Source organism: Balearica regulorum, chromosome 2, assembly GCF_011004875.1.
Source record: "Balearica regulorum gibbericeps isolate bBalReg1 chromosome 2, bBalReg1.pri, whole genome shotgun sequence".
NCBI lineage: Eukaryota > Metazoa > Chordata > Aves > Gruiformes > Gruidae > Balearica > Balearica regulorum.
The window spans coordinates 52140774-52159666 of record NC_046185.1 but is presented as its reverse complement, the minus strand read 5'-3'; the positions used below and the strand labels follow the sequence as shown (position 1 = coordinate 52159666).

The window sequence follows — 18893 nt, the reverse complement described above, 5'->3', positions numbered from 1 at the left end:
TAATTCCTCTAGTGTACATCAGATCTTAACAAAATAGCCCTGTACTGTGCTTCACTCTCTGCACTCAGAAAACTGCCTTGTGAGCAAAAATCTAGTTTCTCTGGGATCAGAAAGATCCACCATCCCATAGGGTGTCCTAGAAAATCACATTCATTTGGCCTGATTACCAACTCTGGATCCAATCACGGTCTCATGTGGGTCAATGGTAGTGTCTCATTTTTTCTCATAGTTTCTCTTTGAGTCTCATGGTAGCACAGGAAGGCTCCATCCCACAGTGTACCTAGGAGTGATATTTTAATAATCTTAGAATTCAAACATTTCAATGTTGAACCTTTAAATATCAATGTTGGCCTAATTTCCCAACTTTCTGAAGACAGGTTCCCTATTACTGCAAGGGTGTCTTCACTGGTGCCTGAATACCATTGAGAAGGTTTGTTCCCACTTGCCTTAATCCTATTAATTGCAGCAAATTGATTTTAAAATAGTGGATCAGGAAAGACTGCAGAAATGAGTCACTTTTTTGTGTATATTGCACATACTAAACATGCAGAAGGAAGAAAATTTGGAGTCATCAAAGCCTAATTTCCAAACAGACTTGCATCATTAAAAAGCCATTTAGCTTCATAGTTCAAGGTTAAGTTTGTTCCCAGAAGATGAGGTAATTTAGTAAAATAATAATGCTCCCATTAAACAAACCCCATAATAGAACTGAGCCTTAGCGGCTGCAAAGGAAGGAAACCGTAACTTCTGTCAAAGCACAGGGATGAGATTAGCGTTAATAAAGCATTCCTCACAAAGCAGAATGATAGTGTACGGGGGAAGGCACATCCAAATAGCTCTCATTTCCACAACGTTTCCTCTCAGATATGGGCTTTTTAATTAGCCATCGGAAAGAAAACTGAAAGTGTACTTTCTCCTTCTCAGTTTCTCCCTGACCATTAATCTCTGTGCTGAAAACAGTGCTACCAGTCCATCTTATTGTTATTAGCTAGTGGAGACGAAAAAGAACTACATTCATATTCCTTATCGCAGCCCAGAGGTATTTCCTTCGTATTACGAGGAGCATTTTGATTAGTTTTGGCTGTGTCTGCAGGGAAGACATAGTTTATATTTTCTACAACTAACATAATTTCTAGAAATAAAGGTTCTTTCCAGCACTTGCTGGTTTTTATTGTTGGGGTTTAATCGCTGAAGGTATTTCATTGCTGACCCACAGCCGTTCCTTTTTTAACTCCTCTTGGTTTCATGACTAAGTTTGAGGCAAAACATTGATAGTGAAACAGTCCTGGAGTAGGTCACTGATTTTTTAATGAATCATTTATTTGAGGAATGTAACTTTTCTCCCCACACTGTCCACCGACAGATGTGTATCATCGCTTGTTTGCAGAGCCAGAGAGGTATGGGAGGTATCTCAGAGGGCTACCCAGTCCTTTTTTTTCCTATGCCTTGCCTTCCCCTAAGGTGTTTAACCTGCTCGTAAAAGCACAGGTAGTGGGGATTCTCCACTCTTCTCTGATAGACCTGCATGTACCTCTGCTAAACGGACAGCCCATCACTTCTGTCTGCCAACAGAGAAAAAAATATTCCTTTTTCTTTTTGCAGCAGCCTAATTTATATATTTGAAGCCTGTTACCTGAAGACCCACCAACTTTTTCCTTCATCAGATTGGGCAGCTCCCAAATTCTGAATTTCACTTCAGACGATGCAGCAGGTGGGATCTGAGCCCGCAAAGCAGCTTTGAGGAGGCTTGTTGCTGCCAATGCCAGATGCTCTCCCTCTTGCTTGTACCCTGTGCTTCCCCGGAGCCAGGGTGGTACCGGGGGGCCCATGCACAGCATCGTGCTGGGCAGGAGCCATTCTGCCCACCCCGTTTCCTACATGCAGCCTAGGGTTTGTGCACGGGCAGACGAGCAGTCACGGCAGGAAAAGCTCCCTGGTAAATCTGGTCATGGCAATTCAGTATGATACAGCCCTGTGGTTTCCTGTGGCTTTTTACCTCACGGAGGGGAAAGGGGAAAGTAATGTTCTCCTTCCCCTCTGCAGAAAGAGGATGTGTAGGCTAGGCTGACAGCCCCCAGGTAAGAGCCATGACAGCACCCAAAGCCCAAAAGAAGAAGGTTTGCAACAAACATTGCTGCTCACTTGTTGCTAAAGCCTCACCACAGAGAGAGGGAAAAAAATCATGGTGCTTCACAGGTGTACAGGCTTTGCTTGAGGGAACTGCTGGGAAACGTAACCCACTTTTGGGTATAACAAGCATAATACACTTACACTTTCCTTCTTGAGGCTGCTAATTTTGCATGAATAAATTAGCTGAGGAAACCAGACTTAAGAAATCAAATGCTGGCATGGTTCCCGCTGGCTCAAGGAAAAACAGGGCTGCATTCTGCTTCGGTTTGTCTTTTGTTTCACGCACAACTCAACTGATGTGAGCAGAAGTTTTAGGAGTGCTAATGGAGGATCAGCACAAGTCCCTAAATAATTTTAGATCATTTGTATTGTTTTGCATGTGGAAAATGGAAAAAAAACCTCAACCCATAACAATGGCAAATGGGCCCCTGATTCATGGATTCCTGTCACCTCAGACATTTCCTACTTTGGCAGCCTATGAATATGGCTCCAGATGAAGGATCAGGGTACACTTCAATGTGAATTTATTTTCTGGAGCTGCTATTAAGCCCTCCAAGTGCTATTACCCAAAACCATACAGGTCATGGTTTTGCCTACTGAAGTGGCATTGGCTTATGTATAGCAGCCTACAGGACAGCTTTGCTCTCCTAGCTGGGCCATTGCACCGCCTCACATGCAGTGGCAGCCGGCCAGGGGCATCAGAGACATAACGTGCAGCACCTCAGGGCTGTCGTGGGAAATAATCGGCATCAGAGCTGACACCGGCACCCGGGAACTCAGACACCATGTGCCTGAGCCGCCCACCACTTCTCTTTGTCACCCTATATCCCTAGTCTTCATAGGGTATGCAAGAGCAACGCTTCTGTTGTAAAGGCAGTTAGATACAGTGAGCTAACCCTGTATTTATGGAAGATCGGGAGCAGATTCCTTCCGCTCTTATAGCATATGCCTCAGAAGAATCTTTGTCTACTGCAGAAATCTCCCTATGCCTTACAATCCAGGGAGCAATAAAAAAGGTATCTAAAAACTGTGGCAACAGTGCATAGTCAGCAGTGCTTGAAATCAAAACAAAGTCTTCAGAAAGAAAAATGAGCTTCCCACTCTGGAAAAATTCCTGATCCCCAGTTTCCCAAATGCCATGGCAAAACATTATTATCTTGGCTCTTCCTATCTCTAGCATGTGTCATTGAAACGGCCTGAATGAAGTTGCTATTTGTAGTGTGTACCTCATGCAAAACTTGTCTCAATGAAGCCACTTAATTGCTCTTCTTTGGGATATTACGCAATTGGCTCTTCTGTAGTAGTTCTCCTTGTCAACACCAAGATCTCATGACTCAACGTCATGAGGGACACTTCTCCTTCCTGCCAGTGTGATCGGCTAACTACAGAGCCTCTGCTTGCTCCTGCAGATGGGAGGACACCTCCTGTCATTGTTGCTGGCTTCAGGAATGCATCAGAAATGATTGTATTCAAATGAAGGTAGCAAAGTAAGGCGCTTTTCTTTTTTAAGAAACTCTGCAGGATGGAGGTAATGGTAGATAAATTATTCATTAATATTGAATTGTTTCTCGAATAACTGTTTAGGAAGTGTTACCACAGCTTGGTTTGGAGACTCTATAGCCAATGCTACATTTCTAACAGATGCTAAAGTAGTGCCAGCTAGTGCTGTCAGCCAGAGAGGTGACTGAGCATTGCCCGTTGCATCATTTATAAATTTAAGCCTTACTGGTGGTTACCCCAAGCTCGAGCCATTCTGCCATGAAACCTGATTGAGGAACACCCTTCACAAGCACATTGTTCCTTCCATCCCTCTCAATTAGTGTAAAGCAGGTGCTTTAACCTCCATGAATGTAAAAAAAAAAAGTGTGTTCCTGAATGAGGGTTAGTATGAGCAAGCTCCCCTAAAATGGTGAAAATTAATTGTTAAACTGACTCCATTATGAGATTCTCCTTCCAATAACACATCACCAAAAACTCAGGATCCCACGTCAATACATGCTGAGGCCATTTAGATTTGAAGGTATTTGACAAGCTGGGAATGAGAGAAAAAAACCAGCAGAGGGACTGCCTTATACAGCCTTTTTTGGGAAGGTTTCTGTGAGTGCCCGCTGCTGGCAGCTGTCAGGGATGGGAAGTGAAGGAGATCTTTGAGGGCTCAGCCCAGCATTTCTCCTCTTCCTGCAGATTTCTCAGGTCTCTCCCTTTCTCCATCCTCTACTATCTTTCTCTTTTTAACTTCCTTCTTTCTAGCTCCAGCGGAAGCCCTCGCCTGCTCGCTAGGCACTGAGGCTGCGTAACACCTCCTGCACTTCGTTGGAAGCACCACGTATTGGGTTATAAGCCATCTAGCAAAGCGTATTTACTTCAGGTGGGCAGTCAAGCTGAAAACAGAGCTTCTGGAGGAGGTCTGCTGCTTTGGTTTATACTGGGTTGATTAACAGCTCATGATGTCTGTTCCATCATGGCTGCTTCCTGATGGCCAGGCAGCTTCAGTGAGCTGAAGGAAATGGTAGTTTTACCTGTGATGCTACCAGAACAGCCTTCATCTCTCACTCTGCCAAGATTTGCTGGGTTTGCCAGCTACCAGAGACTTATTTTGCTGCACATCTATAAAAACAGAAGTGCAGGAGCCGTTTTTTTTTATGGGATTGACCCAATCCATCAGTCCATGAACCACCTTTACAAGATACACATGATGCACACCCACCTCAGTGGCAGAATAAAGCCCAGCAAACCGCTGCAGGATACAGATGAAACGTTCCCTGGCTCATGGTGAGACGAAAGGGTGATAGCGGCAGCACCCAGGGAACATTCCCCTTCCTACCTACCGCCACCACCTTCTCTCTCTTGAAAACACAAACAAGCCAACCCAATTTGCATTTTTGTAGCTGGGAGTAAGTGATTGCTAGATTAATGAGCACTGCTATTTATATCTGAATAAACACAGTTCTAAACAACCGCTTGGAGGCATCAGCATGGAAGGTAAGATTCTGGGCTATGATTTGAAGGGATTCAGGCAGCGCTTGTCGTCAGAAGAAGGAAGATGTATCTCACCTGAACTACAAAAATACCTTATTTTGGACAAACTGAGGGAAGCTGGATGAAGAAAGATGTGTGAGCAGTGTGTGCAGACTTGGCTTGCTTAGCATAATACTCTGGGCTTAACCCTATTCATAGTGATTACTTTTGCTAAGTAGCTTCCTCTAACTGTCTTATGCACTACAACCCTGCTTGGGACTTTGTGAGCACGCTATACTGTTCAGATCCATAGGATACCCAGCATTGTTGCTCCCAAGTCAGAGCATGTCAAGCAGTCCTTGCAAGCCAGCTCTCCCCTCGCTGCCTTTGGCTGAGCTTCTGCAAAGTGAATCTCTCGGCTCAGCGCAGAGCTTGCGAGGCCACTTAAATGTCTCTGACCCCTTAATGAAGTTTTTAAAAGGGCTTCATAAATCTTCATCACTAAGAATTGCTTAAAGCCCTGCAGGGTTTCTCTAGTGGCATTAACCACTAAAACAAGTAGACAGGCTCAGGTATATTTATTGCATTCATCTTCATTATTCCATGGGTTTTCCTTCTTTCTACACTTTTACATAAGCTATAGCCAGGAAAGGGAGTGGAGCAGTGGGAGCTCTGAGTCAATACTGCTTGTCTGGCAGTCTGCAACCATCCACTATGACTACATCGGATCAGTCCTCTTCTTGGGAATGTTTTCTGTGCAGGCAGCAACTGTATGCTCATCGGTTAGCCTTCCACATTTAAACCATCACATTGTTCCTCATTTGGGAAAAAATCTGATTTTTGCCTTTCCTCTAAAAGCCTGTCTCAGGTCACAACCTGAGAGCTCCAAAGTGGATTAGTTACCTGCCTGTCCTTCAGGTTTTCTTCTTGGAATTTTGGCTGACTTTGGTAAGGGCTTTTTATGAGTAGCGTGAGTCATATCTGAAATAACTGCCAGCTTGATGGATACATAAGGATTACTAGGAAACTACATTATATATATATATATAATTGTTTACATACCATATATTGTGGTCCTCAGAGCAAGTGTGTAGATTCTGTATACTCTGTATGGTCTGTTTGATGCTCCACCTCTGGGAAGTGAGGACAGAAAGGGCATGAAGAAAGTTCACAGGCAAACAGAAAGATACTCCAGTGCAGGTAAAGTCACTGAAATCAGTGAGAGTCTATCCTCCCTGTGTGGGGAAGGAGTTTAGAAATGATAGATAAACACGAAGTAGCTGAACACGCAAGGAAGTTCATATCTCACCATAGTTTGAAGAAATGGTTCCAGGGCTAATTCTGCAGAGAATGAAGGCTAAATCTCTATATTGCTCTTGAAGTGTTGCAGGTCCTCATGGTCCAACCTGGTCTAGCCAAGCTCAAGCCACTCCATTCCATCACAAAAATCACACTTTTGTGAACCAGATGATTTCCAAGGTATTAGGTATTTTGTTTATGCCATTAAGATACAGTAGAGTGCCGTGGAAGTGCTCCTGTAGAGCCATTGTGACATTGTTTTGCTTTAAATTTATTTGCATTACAAGAAGGCCTACTAACCTCAGGGAGTGGAACAGTTGGTGTGGAGCAGAAGAGATGCAATATGCTTGCACAGGCAAACAAGGTCTTCTGTTGAAAAGTTTGACACTAAAGTCTTAAATCTGCCAAAATTACAGTCCATGAGTAACAAAATCTTCTGAGTCTCTAGTCTGGGTCAAGATTGGAAGGGAATGGCTGATGAAAATGATGGAGGCTTAAAACACAGATTGTGATGTATAAGGTGAGTTGCCTGAGGCACTAAAGGAGAGGTCCAAAGCCACCTGAATTGATATTTCTTCCATTGAATTCAGTGAGTTCTGGATGATGTCATGCTGTGATGTCACACATGAACAAGTCAGATGATTACTTTTAATCTAGGGAACTATAGGATGCATTATATGATGCACTGTGTTGTCTGCTCTAGAATACATGGGTTAGTAATGTGTTAGGGACACACTTTTACCCTAATGTGGGGAAGATTAGGTATTGATTGACCTTCTGTATGCAAGAAAGTCAGGTGTAAGTTCGCCCCAGTGCTTACATAGCTGTGTCCAAAAATTCAAACTAGATTGTAGCTTTTGAGTCCTCAAGAGACAAAAATCACAAGCAGAGGACGAAAGAAATCAAAGAGCCACCATTGCCTGAGGTCCATGAAATGGCAGGAAGTTGGAGAGATAAGAAAGGAGATTTCAGCAAGTGACTCATGGCCTGTGCTTTAAGAAAAGATGGAAGAAACCCTGGCCCAAATGACCCAGCAGAAGTTCTTACTCAGTCCTGAATCACATATGCAACTTGATCCTTAGCATGTAAGCAAAACACGTAAGGCTGTGATCGGAGATCTGCAAGGGAAGACAGCTGAGGTGTGTAGGTGGCTGTTGCCCTATGGCCAAGGCATTGTCCCTGACTATAGCTTGCTCCTAACCCCGTCCATTTAAGCCTTCCACTGACAGGAACCTAGCCATATAAATAAATGTCTTTAAGGATATAGGGCTTGTGATTTGGCTGAGGCTTTGCCTACTCTGTGTTTCTCCACGATATAACTCACGTGGCTGCAAATCTCTAATGTAAATGAACCAGGCTGGGGTAGGAAAGCAATGCTGGTCCAGTGCTTCTGTACTAGGGATTTGCAGCAGAAATGCTACATGACTACAAAGGCAGTCAGGAAAGGCAAAGTTTAAGTTCACACAATGAACTATCACACACAGCGTTCCATGATACGCTGCCTTTGGCAGCTAAGCTGCTGCAACCAGCTCCTGCCCCAGATGCTTGTTCCCACCTCTGGCCTGCAGTCTGTCACCTCCTCACTTGTGCCAAAACAACGGCGTGTAGAACAGTGCTTAGATCAGAGCACTGAAGTGATGGAAATTAAAAATAAACCATTCGCAGGAGGAGGAGAGGGCGAGCTATTTTTAATTGTATTCATTTCAATGGTCTTTCTTCCAACGTGATCCCACAAGGAATTTCATTAACACAGCTGGGAGAAGGCAGTGGATTGCTGTGCTGGGACCGGGGTGACTCCTCCAGGCAGAAGAGCTCCTCCTGGAAGAAGGAGAGGATTTCTTAAGCCAGGATTGCACCGAGGTCAGTGTGCTGTAGAACTGGACCTTCCAATATGCAGAATTATGCCTTCCCTACCTGGGTCAAACTCAGACCCAGGTCTCCCAAGCTCTCCGTTTGCTATTCTGTCTCCTAGATACTCATAGTGTTCATTTTTAAAGGTATTATATGCAAGCCAGTATTATTATTAATAAAAACAAACAGAGACAATGAGGTTTTTTTCCCCTGTTTCATAAACTCCTTATAATAATTCTGAATATAAGCCTCCTCCGCAGTTTGCTATAGTAGGGCTAGATGTCACCCATTAAAATCTATTCAAATACAAAATGCACAGTAAACAGAGAACAAAAAACATCAGTTTTATTTAATGCAGTTCATTACATAATCAACAAAGAAAACATTTGTACATTCCTTAAATAGCATAAAAAGTTCAAGGAAAAACATCTGAAAAGAGTTCAAAAGGTTGCAGTGCAGCTACGATTTGGCAATTCAAAGAGTAATTCAGCAACTTGATTTTGTTTTGGTCTTGGTCATTTCTGTGCTTTGATGAGCTTCACTGTGAGCAAGTGAGTTATATGTGCAGAGCCTTGGTTATGTCTTACAGTTCAGACACTTCAATGCTTCTGTTTGAACATGAAATGCATCCACTTGCATCAAAATGCTTCTTCTGGATTACTCCGGAGAGGCACTGCGCCAGTGAATCACATAAAATACAGACAGTTTTCAAATTGCTGTCAAGTCTTGAAATTAGTAATTAATGACTTTTTTTGGGTGTGTTATTAAATGTTTTCTGTGACATTGATTGAGTTTCAAAGCACTTTTCAGCAGAATGGGTCAGTAGTTTAATTTCCAGCACACAAAAAAATGAAGTAGTATCCCGCGTCCCAAATCAAGGCATCCTCCTTTGGGACTCCTGAACCGTGTGCTGGATCACACCAGTTTCTGGATGCTTGGGTGTACAGGCAGGATTTAAATTTAAATTGCTAGACTCTGAGTATGTTTAGTAAGTCCTTCAATTCTATTCTAATAAATAGAGCCAAGGGCATAGTGAGTCGGTTTCATAATTATATGATATAATTGTCTCACGAACTCTGTACAAATTACCTCTTCTCTGTATTGTTTTTGCCGCGTATTGTTTTTCTTGAATAATATGGCACATATCCAGTTCATATTGCAGTCAATAAATTACCCCAGTTTATAGCTTGATGGCTCACAAATGAATAACTGACATCAACAAAAATAATTAAGTCATTACCCTTTTTAATACTGTCAGGACTCTTCATTTAGACCATTAAATTTATTTTTAATTATTAACACATTTCCTTTAAAGCTTCTTCTGGCTTTTTTTTTTATTATTATTACCAAGAGGTAACCACAGACGATCCACTTTTTGCTCAGCTTTTAACAAATTTGTGATTCTAAGGTCGACACTAGAATGTAACGATGTAAAGGAAATTGCATTTTATTACATTTTAATTAAATAGGTCATCTTGTGCAGGCCTGTCTCCAGCAAAACTCCCACTGGAGTTTGGTCCTTCATCGTTAGACTTTATTTACTTCTTGAGCTTTACACAGCACATTTCTGCTTTCCAAATAGAGGACTGATCAAATTATTTAATCTATTAAACGGTGCATTTTTGACATTCAGGCTGACATACTGGGAAGCACTGTAATGCTGAATACCATAAAGGAATATGTGTCGCCATTCCTTGCGGTAAAGTGTAATTCTAGGTGTGCTGGATTCTGCTTTTATGCAAAGATTTGAGTGGGTTCAAGGCAGCCCGTGAGCCAGCCCCAGGCTCTGAAACCCCATGGGGGGGCTGGCCATAGCTCCGTGCCTGTTCTGGGGCATGGACCCAGGGCAGCACTTCTTCCTTGTGGAGAGGAAGAGCACATCTGGGGGCCCTGCTGCCTCCTGGGCCCAGCTGCCGTCCCGGGGTGCAGGGACTGTGGTGCGTACCCCATCTTCCAGGCAGCAAGGAGTTGGATAAGTCCTTCTCTCCTTGCCTTGCACCTGGGCGATGGCACTTCCCCTTGCTACTGGGGCTCTGGGCTGCTGCACCGACTTGCTGACTCCAAACTTGTATTTTTTCTGTTCACTTAAAAACAGTCACGGAGCCCTGAATGAGACTGTGCCCGTAAGTCCCTTCTTCCCATCCACTTAGCATTTCTCTCCAATTCTACCTTCAATCATAACAAAATGGCCAACATATTCTGCTTTCACTGTAATAACACTGGCTGTATCCAAAATGCCCAGGCGATGTGAAGAATTCAGCTGAAATACTCACATTTAACATTCAGCCAAGCTCTTCTGGGGCCGGTCCTGCTCACTTGGTCCAATCCCATTAAATTCAGGGAGCCTCCCTTTCCAGCTGAGGTTTTATTTTTTGCTTTCCGATTCTTTCCATAGATTCACGTTAGTCAGCTCTATAGTCCATAAGCCCAAATGCTGAGCTAGGGTTAGCATTTTTCTGTCCAGAATATTTTTAACCTTCTAGTAGCTACATTCAACAACCATTAGTTTCTCCTCTCTAACTTATCCAAGGAAACACTTGTGGAAGATGTGTCACCTTCTAGACCTCAGAGGTACATGTAGTTCTAAGCAGGCACAAGCAAAATATGTTTTTTCCATTTCTTGCAAGCAGAAATTAAGTTAATTTGTTTGGAAAACCCCTGCTAAAGGAAATGTCTTTCAACAATTCTGTGGAAACTATCATCAAAAGCAAAACCAAATGGATCTGAAAACTTAGCACAGGCCACAGACGCAGTTTGTGAGATTAGTAACTATTCTTGTAGGTAATAAGCACTAGAACCAGAGTACAGCTTAAATTCTGGTTTTAGGCTGAATTACATCCCCCTCCAGTTCCACGAGTGAAATGTCTTGGAGCATATTCATGTTAGCCCCTACCTTTTCCAGTAAAAAAGTTTAAAACTTTAAACCCAGAGCACATACAGCACAGACACCTGCTCTAGGTGATCCTGCTTGAGCAGGGGGGTTGGACTAGATGATCTCCAGAGGTCCCTTCCAACCACTACCATTCTGCAAGCCAGTTCAGGGGCTGTTGCTTTCTGTATACCCTGATGACCAGGCAGAAAACAAGAGGTTTTGCTGCGGTTTCTGGTGGCTGAGCAGGGAGGAGGTGCCGAGATCTTGGCTTCTGGTCTAGGCGTGACACATCCCAGGTGTGACCCTGTTACCAAACTGAAAGAGAGAGGAAAATGCAAAAAACTTTGGCCTCTCAAGATGCATATTGTTGGTAATTTTTGTCCAAGTTGCTCTTTACCTTTAAAGTGTTAAATAATTCAAAAACAGTGTGAACAGCTTTATTTTGGATAAAAGGAAATGTTTTGACTGACATGAGCTTTTTTTGGAGGGAAAGAGTGTGGCTTAGTGTAGAAGCTGAAACACTTTGATTTATGTAACGTTACCTAAAGCTGCGGTCACTACAGATGGGTTGGTGGTCTGTGGGGAGTGGTACTGCATAGGGTGTCACGTTAGGGTCATTTGGGGGAAAGCCAAGAATAGCTAGAGAAAAGCCCTGCTGAGTTTTCCTCTCCCAGCTCTCCCAGGCCTCTGATAATCTGCCTTTGTCGGATTTTAGCTGTGATGCCATGAGATGCTACTGCTGTAACTGCTCGTCTGCCTTTCTGCTGGGGTCACTGGCCCCTAGAAGTAAGGGCAATGTAAGTTTATAGGGCTTTCTTGGTCATGGAGCTTGGATCTGCCCTCTTTAGCGTCCATGCAATGGCATATCATCTACATCATAAAGAGATGCTGTTAAACCTGACAGAGCCTGACATAAAACACAGGAAGCATCTACATTACCTTTACCGTTGTTAGGTTCGTTACAGGAACTGTGGTAGCTGCTGAGTTAGTGCTGATTGGGTTTGTTTGGGACCAACAGCTTCCAAGCTGTGACAGCAGAAAGCTCTGCCTTAGCTGTCCAAATATTCATCTGGGGTTTGGGACAGGATCTGCTTAAAGCCAGCTTGGTTAAGCTGCAACCGTGACTTGAAGGGCCAAGTGGTAATTCAGAGGCTGACAATTTAATTCAGAGTGGCAATTCAGTGGATAACCTCAGAACTGAGCCCTTAGCAAGGTTTTTTGCTTCAACAGGTATTTCCATGGAAGTTTGTGGAACTGGCTCTTCATACCTTGGTCATCATGAAAGAGGACAAATTCCAGCTGAATGAGTAGCCTTGGACCATTTTAAGAATAGGTGTGTGATTCACCATCAGAAAAAACATCCTACAGCAATATCACAACAATGAAAATGCACTGTTGCAAGACTGAAGCAAAGCAAATAATATATGTAAAACTATAGTACACCTTTTTTTTTTTTTTTTTGCATTATTTCACAGGTGAGTATTACACTTGTGTGCAGATAACCTGATGTTTGATTGTCACCAGTGAATGTTAAATGTGTGATCCAGATACCAGCCTAGTTACTGATGAATGTTAGGAGCAAACCCCTGAAGCTATCCTGTAATACAGTTGCTTGGCATTATGGTCTGAGTTTATTGAAAATAATTTTTTTTTTTTCCTTGAAAATAGTAGTCACTGTACAGCCTGTCATCGCATTGATTTACTCTGAGGAATGGTTACTTCAGAAAAAGACAGATAACTCTATCCATGTTATGAATACTGGAAAAAAAACCCCACCAACCCCCTCAAAATAACCCAAAACCCCAAGCCAAACCAACCAGTAGCATTGGGATTACTCCCTACTTTGCCACTGCTGTGTTATATCTTTAAATACTAAGGTGGGTATTATGCCCATTAAGGATGATAAATTAAGAAACTATGTATGTATGTATGATGTAAAAAAATGTAAGAAATCATTAGAGACTGAAAAAAATCCTTATGTATATCAGACTACACTACTTCTTGCTCATATCCATCTAAGAGGAATTAAAATGGAGTATTTTAGCTCCATAAAATTCAGTCATCTGTAACCTTTTAAAATAAATCAATAACAGCAGTGGAACAATACACTATAGCCACATAGCTATAAGCATCTTTTGGGACAATCTGCTATCCAATTGCTCTTTTTTATTGTTTGAAAATAGTGATGTCCTTTAATAATGAATTATAAATTCAACATAAGCAGCAATAACGGCTGTACAAACCCGACCTTTTCCTAAAGTAATCGAAAAGCGCGAATTATTTGCACAGCGTCTTTGGTCCTGGAGGCTTAAGCGAAATGGATAAACACTGCCAGTGATTACATGAACGAAATGGAAATCGCGGTATTCACACGGCGAACGTATATACTTTTATCTGCAAATAGAGGGCTGTGTCCACCAAGCCATTAACACCGAGGAGGAAAAAAAAAAACAAAACACCCCACACCAAAAAACCTAACAAAACCAACCCAAAACAACAAAAAGGGTAAGAAAAGCAAAAAGGGAAGGAAGGCGTCACCTCCTCGGAGGTGAATTAGCAGCCATCTCTTATCTGTGGGCCGGTGAGGATGGGACCCGCCTGGCCGGGTCCTCCTCCCGCGGCTCCCTCCGAGACCTCGATAAATCAAACGAAGGGGAAAGCCGGCGTCTGCAGGGGAGGGGAGGCAAAGCTAAAGGGGAAGGGGGGGGGTAAACGCATTTTGCCTGTCCGTGGGGCCCCACACGTCTCGTCGGAAACCTCCCCCCATCTCCTCGGTCTCTATCCTACCTCCCGTGGTATGCTTGCGCATACCTTCCGAGGCAGGAGCCATCCACCTACTTTTTATAGCAGCAAGGAGCAAGGCTATTAATAGGCTATCTAATTACTCCGAGCTGTTAACTCTGAAGTCTCTAATTCTGTGATGTGGTTGTTTTGATTTGTTTTTCCAATCTAGTAGGACTTGTATTTACAGAACTGGTCAGACTCGCTCTGGAAGATATTATTTTAACGTTTTAAAATCAACTTTCATTCCAAGCAGGAACAAAGTCCCCAAATTTTGGCATTTGTTACGAAAGCAACAACTGAAAAACATTATTAGTTCGGGTGATGGGAAGCGTTTTGCCTATTTGCGAATTTCGTTTGTTTTGGTTTGGTTTTTTTTTTATTTGGCATTTTGTCTCAGACATTTCGGTTAGGCAGGTAAATGGCAAGGAAAACGGTTTCAAAAGAGAAGGTGAGGGCTTGCCACGATGCCAAGAGAAACGGAGTGGCTCTGCCGGAGCTCAGCATGGACACGCGTGAAACGGAGCTAATCCCGCGAAATGCTTTCAGGAGGACGGATTCGTTTTGTCCTGTGGAAAACATTTCGCCAGAAGATGTTGACCAGTTCTGTTGGTTTATTTTATTTCCTGGGCAGAGAAATAAGAAGGCAACGATGCGCGGTGGGTTTGTCCGACAGGTTTCGATGCAGAAAACGATATTTTCTTAGCGGTGTGCGGTAGTGCCGACAACCGGCCCAGGGAATACTTGGTGATGGGGGATTTTGCCTGTGCGGGTTTGGGGGGGGGGGGTTAAGTGAAAAAGAATTAAGTCTCTGCAACCTCTGGTGCGGGGATGGGGGCGGAGGCAGGACAGCTAATTGCAGATCGGGTTTGATATCGCCTAACATCCGTGATAAGGGACGAGAGGAAGATGAGGAGAAGCCCCGCTCTGAAGCGGTGGGGAGGAGAAGCGCGGCTCCGCCGTGCCCCGCGTCCCTCCGTTTCCAGCCCTCTCCCGCAACGAGCTCTCGCAGCAAGAAGCCCGAGAAAATTTCTCCCGGGCTTTCCGTGTCCGATCCAGCAGAAGGGACCCTTGAAAGCCTTCCCCGGCACCCAGGCAGGAGCCCACAGTCCTGGCCCGGGAGCCGCGGCGGCGGGGAGGGCGCCGGGTTCCCCCCGTGGCCCCGGGCGGCGGCTCCCACCCGTCCCGCGGCCCTGTCCCCCCACGGCGAGACGGCGGGGCCCTGGAAGGGGGGCTTTCCCTTCTGGCCTCACCCTGCAAATAAAAATAATATGTAATAATCGTCACCGCAAGGAATACATGAAGCACAGCCCCATCGCTACGGAGCAAGGGCATTGATAAAAGCATCAAAATTAGGCCATTTTAGTCACCGGCCCTTAAAGACTTTTAAAAACGCAGGGAAGCAGTAAAACCAAACCTTAGCTCCTCTTTCAAAGCCTCTAAGTGTTGGAAAGAGACAACGTGCATGTGCGCCTGTTAGACAGAAGGAGCTAAATCGTAACCGTGTTTCTTCAGGTACTGCGTGGGTCCCGGCTGCCTCCCGGTCACTCCGGGAGCTGGAGGGCATCGCCCTCGCCCTGCCCGCCCCACCGGGGCTCACCGTGCGGGTACCGCGGAGCGCCGGCTCCGGGAGTCATGTTACGCGGCAACAGGAGCCTCTCCTCCGCGCGTTTTGTTGATTTTAATCCCCCCCCCCCCTTTTTTTTTTAAGGCTAAAAATCATTAACCAGACTGGAGGGAGGGCAAATAAAAAAAAGCTGGAGATCATTATTTTTTTTAAAAAAAGCGACACACACTCCACACTCTTAGCCACCTATTGCATAAAAGTCTGTGCGGGCTTTCTGCTGCCTGCTGCTTGTTTGAGCGTCCAAGGTTGAAAGTCACCGTGGAAATCACCCAAAAGCACGGCGGCAGCAGGTCACCAGTGACAGGGAGGCCACTTACTGCAGGGGGAATAACCTCCTGCCCCGCTCCCCGCCGCCGGGCACGGCTTCAACCCGAGGGAGAGCCGGGCTGCCGGGTGGGAGCGGGGAAGGCTCCCCGGAGCCGGGGCAGGTTGTCCTGCCCGGGCAGGGGCAGCTGGGAGGGGGGGCCGGAGCCTGCTGTCTGCAACCAGCAAGAAAGGCTGGAGCTCAAGCCCGGCCTTTGAGCACCCCGCAGCCCTTTTCTAGGAGTCTGGGGGAAAGAAAAAAACCAAATCCCTCCTCGTCCTTGTGAATTGGGAGCTCCCCCTTCGCCATGGGACACGTCTGATCGCTCGCAAAGGGCACCCCCACCATGTGGCCCCCCCCGCTGCTTTGAGGGTCGAGTTTCACGAAGCGCTGCCGCAGTTCCCCAGGCTGTCCCTCCTGGCCCGAGAGGGAGGTGATGGGCGATGGCAAGGGCCCCTCTCCCTCGGCTGCTGCTGAAATCTCCCTTTCCCTGGCTGGTGCAGATTGCTCTGCCGGCTTCTGCCGCCGTGCCTGCGGCGGGGGCTTGAGCCCTGCGCGGCGGGGAAGCGAGGAACCACCCGGCCGGCAGCTCCCCGCTGGGCTGGGCGCGCCTGAACGCTGCCGACGCCCCGATCGATAAGTCCGCTTCAATGTCACAGTCGCTGGGGAATGGAAACACTCCATATCGTGGGGTGGCCTTGATAAAAGTATATTTTAAGTAGTGCGGATAAGCGAACGGGAGAAGAGAGAGGCAGAGCTGCCCGCACGTCCCTTGTAATAACCGCTACGCTTATCAGCCTGGCCTAAACTCCACAACAGTTTCTAAAGTACATTAAGTTACATAAACACGGCTCGGAAAAGAATACACTCCATGCTGCGATAGTGACCAAAGTGACCCCTCGCTCGTACCGCCTCGCACCCAAGCACGCCGAGCCCCCACGGCCGCAGCGCCCCGGGGGTACCGGGGCCCGGCCCGGCGGGCGATGCCCGCGGCTCCCGGGGATGCGGCAGGACCGGAGCCTTCCCCCCTCCCCAATGCACCCCCTGGTAAGGGATCAGATTTACAGAGATCCAGGAGTGGGGGAAGGAGCAACCACTCTCTGCGCCTGCACACGGCTTTCCCCCGACCCTTTTTGGGGAGGTTGAAGTGCCCATCAGGGAATTTGCCTTAATTGGATACAAAAACTTTCCTTTTTTTTTTTTTTTTTTTTTTTTTGCCAGTCTACCTCCTTCCCTTTTTGGCCACAGCGAGCAGGAGCGATGGTTACCTCGCCAGCACCACTTCCCTCCTCAGCAGTGCCTTTCCGCACCGAGCATCCCCCCCGCCCTGCTTTCCTCCGCAAAAATGCCTCTGCACTCTTCCTGCAGATGTTCTCCGGGGCAGGAGATACCCGAGAGGCTCCGGGAGCCGCGGAGGTGAAAGTTACGTCAGAAGAGTGGGATTTGGGAAGGGAGTGACGTCATGAAGAGTTAGGAACCGAAGGCTATATGGTTTGAGCGGCTCGAGAGCAAACCTGCAACGAAAAGGAGTGGAGAGGAAAGGGGTGATTGGGAATGGTTTCCCACGCTGGTCCCAGTTCAAGCCGGGTTTTCTTATCGGGTCTATCGGAGGAAATAAAATGAAACTTGTAGCCCGGCTATAACGTAAACAGGCTAATCAGCAGTGAAAAAACCCGAGGCGCCTGAAGTGTAAAACACAGGTCACTTCGGAGCCAGGGAAAGAGGCGCCTGCCAGGCCAGCGCGGCCATTCTTCCTCCCAGCCATCCTCACCTCTCGGCCAGGCACCCCCCGGCCCAGGCAGGGGCTCTGCCCCCCACCCTGGGGCTTATGGGCATCGGCACCCCCCCTTCCCAGCGAGCAAAGCCTGCCTCGAAATGCCCGTCCCTTGGGGAAAAAACAAAAAACAAAAAGCCCCCCAACCCCCCCCAAAAGCAACGCCCCCACAAAACCAAAAACCCAAACACCAAACACCACCCTCCCCAAAAAAGCCCCACCCCACAAACCAAAACCAACACCAAAAACCCCAAACTCAAACAAAAAACAACACGGCGTTTCTAGCATTATATTCTCCCCTTGACGTGTTTGAAATACCATCGGGTTTAACTCGATAAGGCGCATCCAAAAAACTTAAACGAAATGCGGTGTTTAAAGCAGATAGCTCTGCGCTTTTCAGCGCAGAAATTTGCAGTGGCAGCACCTAAGCGGGGAAGAAGCGGCGTGGGCATGGACACCCGTGCCTTGTGGCGATTTTGCAGGTAAAAAACACGGGGAAATGTTTTACGTTGTAAGTTCGGGTCGGAAGGCATGCCGGGCGTTTAGAGACAACGAATCACTGCCCTCGCTTGCAAAAGGTTATTTTGCTATTTAATATTACACCCACTAAAATACATTCAAAAGTACAAAGAAAAAAAATATGATCACTTCAACCTGGCAGAGTGATCAAAAGAAAAACATTACTTAGGCAGAACTGAGAAGAAAGAAGTATCGCCTTTAATTATACAATTTAATAGAGAAACGGTTTCTCGGGAAAGTGATTATTTTCCGATCAAACCCCCGTCGCGCTATATCACAAAAATTAACGAGCACAATAAAACTTCGAGGTCGCAATCGTTTCACCCACGCCGGCAGAGCGGATGGTTACAGCCAGCGTCTCAGAGTATCCCCGGTATTGCAAATTCTTCACCTCCCGATCACCTTGCCTGGAAAGACGGAAAGAAAAGCCGTGCCTACCCCAGGAGCGACAGCACCGCGCATCAGCAGGTTTGGGCTCGGTTTCTGTCGGGAGGGCTCATGTCTGCCGGCTGCCGAGAGCCGGGCTCTGCTCTACTCCAGCCGTTTGCCGCAGATGACTCTTTCTGTACAAACTGATGATGACAGATATCCAGCTGATAACCTCTGGCGAACGAAGTTATTTTAATTTCCAGTCACTTTCCTGCTAAGTACCATATCAGTTTGTACACAGCTGAGATAAGAGGGCTGGGGGGGGGGGGGGAGAGAGAGAATAAGAAAGAAGAAAAATGCCTACCGCCTGCTGCTGGGGTGGACACATCCCACAGCTTGCTTTGGCTTC

At 46.0% G+C, this 18893-nt stretch overlaps 1 protein-coding gene across 2 annotated transcripts in view; it reads right to left on the bottom strand.

Moving 5' to 3' along the window:
- ESCO1 (establishment of sister chromatid cohesion N-acetyltransferase 1) overlaps nucleotides 1-18893 on the bottom strand; it is a 318705-nt gene that overhangs the window by 246692 nt on the left and 53120 nt on the right. The gene's annotated exons all lie outside the window — the stretch shown is intronic.